Source organism: Balaenoptera physalus, assembly GCF_965194825.1.
Source record: "Balaenoptera physalus genome assembly, chromosome: 3".
Lineage (NCBI taxonomy): Eukaryota > Metazoa > Chordata > Mammalia > Artiodactyla > Balaenopteridae > Balaenoptera > Balaenoptera physalus.
This window is the reverse complement of record NC_138890.1, coordinates 52,762,662-52,769,995: the sequence shown is the minus strand read 5'-3', so window position 1 is coordinate 52,769,995 and position 7,334 is coordinate 52,762,662. Positions and strand designations below refer to the sequence as shown.

At 37.9% G+C, this 7,334-nt stretch overlaps 1 protein-coding gene across 1 annotated transcript in view; it reads right to left on the bottom strand.

The window, feature by feature from the left end:
• The window catches only part of LOC309657690 (uncharacterized protein), a 145,103-nt gene that overhangs the window by 92,400 nt on the left and 45,369 nt on the right, over positions 1-7,334 (bottom strand). The window lies entirely within an intron of this gene.

Below are 7,334 nucleotides of genomic sequence, written 5' to 3'. Positions count from 1 at the left end.
AGAAATGCATCACTTTGTTAAATGCTAGAAATGCATTAATGAGAAAACAAATATAAAAAGTCATTCTTCCTTCATGAAGCTTTAAGATTACATAGGAATAATAATATTAAAAAGATACCAAACAAATATATATATATATGTGTATGTGTGTGTGTGTGTGTGTGTGTGGCTGAGACTGGCTAATTAGGGAAAGATAAAGATCTCTGGTGCAGGGGTGGAGATGGGGGCAGAGTGGGGGGCAGCACCCATGGTGTTAAGAAGTGAGAAGCATCATTCCAAGCAGAGATGACAGGAAAAGATTGGAACATAAGAAACTAACACCGACAACTGTTGGCCAGTTCATATTTTTCAACCACTCTTCCTCCCAAGCCTCTTCTATGAGCCACCCCCCACAATCCATTTTCCAACTGCCTCCAAAGTGATATTTCTAAAACACTGATCTCATCTTGTCATCTCCCTGCAAAAACTGCTTTAGTGTGTGACACCACCTACACCTCTGCCGGTACTGGCCACCTCACTCTGCAACCTCATCCCTCTCCATTCCACATTTTGATATGGACTGCTTACCACTCTCAGAACCTTGCATGCACTCTGCAGTTTTGCACATGCTGGTCCCTCTTCCTACACTTCTTTTTCCCACTTTTCCAACACCAATTTCCACTCATTAAAAAGATTCAGCCCCAGTGTTATCTTTCCTAAAAATCTCCTCCTATGTATTCGGTCCTCTTAGATTAGCATGTATCATATTATATTCTCACTGGCTTGATAAATATCTGTCTCTTGCCATATTGTGAGCTCACAGCTGGCATGCTGCAGGTGTTCAATTAATACTTTATAAATTAAGTGAATTAAACTAAAATTAATTGAATTTGACTTCTATCAACAAGTAAGGAAGCAAACCATGGAGTCTTATCCCAGATAACCCTGAAGTCAGATGTCAACTCCTGATTCAACTGAAATGTATAGCATCTGTTTGCATTCTGCACCAACCCAAGCTCTGAATGGTTTCTTCAAGTTCCTATAAATAAAATCCACAGACACACAAATAACAGAGAGCAATGACTGTTTTTGTAGAGGCTGCCAAAGAGTGACAGAGATGGTGGTTACCTTGAACACTCACAGCCTGGAACTCCCCATTACACCCCTGTCCTCTACAGTCATCTCTTGCAACACCACCTGGTTAGTCAACCCTTGTCATTTGTAACATGAAAAGAAAATTGCCATCAAATTTTAAAGATACCCAAATAAAATAAAGTAAAAAATTAAACATTGATACGTTTCCAAAACCTGTTCCCTACTCAAATTCTAAGAAATCTCACTCTGTTTCATTTCTAGTTAGTTCTTCCTCATATTTAAGCAAAGCATGTATTACTACATCAAATAAACTGGTCCTTCTGGAAAAGGTAATTCCTGTCTCTCTCAGAGAACAAAAGCTAAGCTGAAACACTGACTGGAATGGAAGCCAGAGCTATAAAACACACCTCAACAAAACATCCATATGAACACATCCTGAAAACTTTTCAGAATTTCTAAAGAAAAGAAACTCTGAGTCCATAGAAAATTAAGTTTTTTAAGAGTGGCTTACCATTTGTCTGGGCTTTTGTTAGTCTTTTTTGTTTTTTTAAATCCCCTTTATTGCCGGGATGAGTGACATGTGGGGTCTTGGGTCCTTGACTAGAAGTCAAGCCTGAGGCTCTGGGGTGGAAGCACTGAGTCCAGGACACTGGACCACTACAGAATTCCTGGCCCCAGGGAAGATTAATCACTGAGAGCTCTCATGGAGGCCTCTAACTGAATCCAAGACCAGGCATCACCCAACTGCCAGCATCTCCCAGTGCTGGTTGCCTCACACCAAACAACAAACGAGACAGGAACACAAACCCACCCATCAGCATACAGACTACCTAAAGTCATACTAAGCTCACAGACACCCCAAACACACCACCTGACATGGCCCTGCTCATCAAAGGGAAAAGACTCAGCTCTACCACCAGAACACAGGCACCAGTCCCTCCCATCAGGAAGCCTACGCAAGCCACTGGACCAAACTCACCACCAGGGGCAGAGAACAGAAGCAAAAGGAACTACGACCCTGCAGCTTAGGGAAAGGAGACCTCAAATACTGTAAATTAGACAAAATGAGAAGACAGAAAAGTATCTTGCAGGCAAAGAAGCAAGATAAAAACCCAGAAGACCAAATAAATGAAGAGGAAATAGGCAAACTACCTGAAAAACAATTCAGAGTAATGATAGAAAAGATGATCCAAAGTCTCGGAAACAGAATAGAGAAAAAACAAGAAACGTTTAACAAGGACCTAGAAGAACTAAACAGCAAACAAACAATAATGAACAACACAATAACTGAAATTAAAAATACTCTAGAAGGAATCAATAGCACAATAACTGAGGCAGAAGAACAGATAAGTGAGAAGGAAGAATGGTGGAAATAACTGCTGCAGAGCAGAATAAAGAAAAAAGAATGAAAAGAATGGAGGACAGTCTCAGAGACCTCTGGGACAACATTAAGCACACCAACATTCTAATTATAGGCATCCCAGAAGGAGAAAAAAAGAAAGGGTCTGAAAAAAATTTTGAACAGATTATGCTCAAAAACTTCCCCAACGTGTGAAAGAAAATAGTCAATGAAGTCCAGGAAGTGCAGAGAATCCCACAGAGGATAAACCCAAAAAGAAACATGCTGAGACACATATTAATCAAACTAACAAAAATTAAACACAAAGAAAAATTATTAAAAGCTGCAAGGGAAAAGCAACAAATAATATACAAGGGAATCCCCATAAGGTTAACAGCTGATCTTTCAGTAGAAACTCTGCAAGCCAGAAGGGAGTGGTAAGATATATTTAAAGTGATGAAAGGGAAAAACCTACAACCAAGATTACTATATCCAGCAAGGATCTCATTCAGATTCGATGAAGAAATCAAAAGCTTTACAGAGAAGCAAAAGTTAAGAGAATTCAGCACCACCAAACCAGCTTTATAGCAAATGCTAAAGGAATTTCTCTAGGCAGGAAACACAAGAGAAGGAAAAGACCTACAAAAACAAACCTAAAACAATTAAGAAAATGGTAATAGGAACACACATATCAATGATTACCTTAAATGTAAATGGATTAAATGTTCCAACCAACACACAGCCTAGCTGAATGGATACAAAAACAAGACCCGTATATATGCTGTCTACAAGAGACCCACTTCAGACCTAGGGACACATACAGACTGAAAGTGAGGGGATGGAAAAAGATATTCCATGCAAATGGAAATCAAAAGAAAGCTGGAGAAACAATATTCATATCAGACAAAATAGACTTTAAAATAAAGACTATAACAAGAGACAAGGAAAGACAAGACATAATGATCAAGGGATCAATCCAAGAAGAAGATATAACAATTGTAAATATCTATGCACCCAACATAGAAGCACCTCAATACATAAGGCAAATACTAAGAGCCATAAAAGGAGAAATCGACAGTAACATAATAATAGTAGGGGACTTTAATACCCCACTTTCACCAATGGACAGATCATCCAAACAGAAAATAAATAAGGAAACACAGCTTTAAATGACACATTAAACCAGATGGACTTAATTGAACTTTATAGGACACTCCATCCAAAAACAACAGAATACACTTTCTTCTCAAGTGCACAGGGAACATTCTCCAGGATAGATATCTTGGGTCACAAATCAAGCCTCGTAAATTTAAGAAAATTGAAATTGTATCAAGCACCTTTTCCAACCACAACGCTATGAGACTAGATATCAATTACAGGGAAAAAACTGTAAAAAGTACAAACACATGGAGGCTAAACAATACGCTAGTAAACAACCAAGAGATCACTGAAGAAATCAAAGAGGAAATCAGAAAATACCTAGAAACAAATGACTGTGAAAACAAGATGACCCAACACGTATGGGATGCAGTAAAAGCAGTTCTAATAGAGAAGTTTATAGCAATACAATCCTACCTCAAGAAACAAGAAACATCTAAAAAAAAAAAAACCTTAAACTTACACCTAAAGCAATTAGAAAAAGAAGAACAAAAAACCCCCAAAGTTAGCAGAAGGAAAGAAATCATAAAGATCAGATCAGAAATAAATGAAAAAGAAATGAAGGGAACAATAGCAAAGATCAATGAACCTAAAAGCTAGTTCATTGAGAAGGTAAACAAAATTGATAAACCATTAGCTAGACTCATCAAGAAAAACAGGAAGACTCAAGTCAACAGAATTAGAAATGAAAAAGGAGAAGTAACTGACACTGCAGAAATACAAAGGATCATGAGAGACTACTACAGCAACTGTATGCCATAAAATGGACAACCTGGAAGAAATGGACAAATTCTTAGAAAAGTACAACCTTCCAAGACTGAACCAGGAATAGAAAATATAAACAGACCAATCACAAGCACTGAAATTGAAACTGTGATTAAAAATCTTCCAACAAATACAAGCCCAGGACCAGATGGCTTCACAGGTGAATTCTATCAAACATTTAGACAAGAGCTAACACCTATCCTTCTCAAACTCTTCCAAAATATAGCAGAGGGAGGAACACTCCCAAACTCATTCTATGAGGCCACCATCACCCTGATACCAAAACCACACAAAGCTGTCACACACACACACAAAAATTACAGGCCAATATCACTGATGAACACAGATGCAAAAATCCTCAACAAAATACTAGCAAACAGAATCCAACAGCACATTAAAAGAATCATACACCATGATCAAGTGGGGTTTATCCCAGGAATGCAAGGATTCTTCAATATACACAAATCAATCAATGTGATACACCATATTAACAAATTGAAGGATGAAAACCATATGATCATCTCCATAGATGCAGAAAAAGCTTCTGACAAAATTCAACACCCATTTATGATAAAAACTCTCCAGAAAGTGGGCATAGAGGGAACCTACCCCAACATAATAAAAGCCATATATGACAAACCCACAGCCAACATCATTCTCAATGGTGAAAAACTGAAAGCATTTCCTCTAAGATCAGGAACAAGACAAGGGTGCCCACTCTCACCACTATTATTCAACATAGTTTTGGAAGTTTTAGCCATGGCAATCAGAGAAGAAAAAGAAATAAACGGAATCCAAATTGGGAAAGAAGTCATAAAACTGTCACTGTTTGCAGATGATATGATACTACACATAGAAAATCCTAAAGATGCCACCAGAAAACTACTAGAGCTAATCAATGAATTTGGTAAAGTAGCAGGATACAAATTTAATGCACAGAAATCTCTTGCATTCCTATACACCAACAATGAAAAACCAGAAAGAGAAATTAAGGAAACACTCCCATTTACCACTGCAACAAAAAGAATAAAATACCTAGGAATAAACCTACCTAAGGAGACAAAAGACCTGTATGCAGAAAACTATAAGACACTGATGAAAGAAACCAAAGAAGATACAAACAGATGGAGAGATATACCATGTTCTTGGATTGGAAGAATCAATATGTGAAAATGACTATACTACCCAAAGCAATCTACAGAATCAATGCAATCCCTATCAAATTACCAACGGCATTTTTCACAGAACTAGAACAAGAAATTTTACAATTTGTATGGAAACACAAAAGACCCCAAATAGCCAAAGCAATCTTGAGAAAGAAAAACGGAGCTGGAGCAATCAGGCGCCCTGACTGCAGACTACACTATAAAGCTACAGTAATCAAGACAGTATGGTACTGGCACAAAAACAGAAATACAGATCAGTGGAACAGGACAGAAAGCCCAGAGATAAACCCACGCACATATGGTCACCTTACCTTTGACAAAGGAGGCAAGAATATACAATGGAGAAAAAACAGCATCTTCAATAAGTGGTGCTGGGAAAACTGGACAGCTACATGGAAAAGAATGAAATTAGAACACTTCCTAACACCATACAAAAAAATGGCCTAAATGTAAGGCCAGACACTATAAAACTCTTAGAGGAAAACATAAGCAGAACACTCTATGACATAAATCACAGCAAGATCCTTTTTGACCGACTTCCTAGAGAAATGGAAATAAAAATATTTTATTTTTCCTAGAGAGATAAAATAAAATAAACAACCAGGACCTAATGAAACTTAAAAGCTTTTGCACAGCAAAGGAGACTATAAACAAGACAAAAAGACAACCCAAAGAATGGGCGAAAATATTTTCAAACGAAGCAACTGACAAAGGATTAATCTCCAAAATATACAAGCAGCTCATGCAGCTCAAAATCAAAAAAACAAACAACCCAATACAAAAATTGGTGGAAGACCTAAACAGACATTTCTCCAAAGAAGAAAGATTGCCGACAAACACATGAAAACATGCTCAACATCACTAATCATTAGAGAAATGCAAATCAAAACCACAATGAGGTATCACCTCACACTGGTCAGAATGGCCATTATCAAAAAATCTATAAACAATAAATGCTGGAGAGGGTGTGGAGAAAAGGGAACCCTCTTGCACTGTTGGTGGGAATGTAAATTGATACAGCCACTATGGAGAACAGTATGGAGGTTCATTAAAAAACTAAAAATAGAACTACCATATGAACCAGCAACCCCACTACTGCACATATACCCTGAGAAAACCATAATTCAAAAAGAGTCATGTACCACAATGTTCACTGCAGCACTATTTACAATACCCAGGACATGGAAGCAACCTAAATGTCCATCGACAGATGAATGGATAAAGAAGATGTGGCACATATACACAATGGAATATTACTCAGCCATATAAAGGAACGAAATTGAGTTATTTATAATGAAGTGGATGGACCTAGAGTCTGTCATATAGAGTGAAGCAAGTCAGAAAGAGAAAAACAAATGCCGTATGCTAACGCATATATATGGAATCTAAAATAATAGTATTCATGAACCTAGTGGCAGGGCAGGAATATGGATGCATACATAGAGAATGGACTTGAGGACATGCAGGGGGAAGGGGAAGCTGGGACGAAGTGAGAGAATAGCATGGACATATAGACACTACCAAATGTAAAATGGATAGCTAGTGGGAAGCTGCTGCATAGCACAGGGAGATCAGCTCGGTGCTTTGTGACGACCTAGAGGGGTGGGATAGGGAGGTTGGGAGGGAGGCTTAAGAGGGAGGGCATATGGGTATATATGCATACATATAGCTGATTCACTTTGTTGTACAGCAGAAATTACCACAACATTGTAAAGCCATTATACTCCAATAAAGATGTTAAAAAAAAAAAAAAAAAAGTGCCTGATAAAACCCTAGAAAAGAACTAGAGTTCTGAACGATGCTTATGGAGAGCTCTGGAAACTACTGGATCA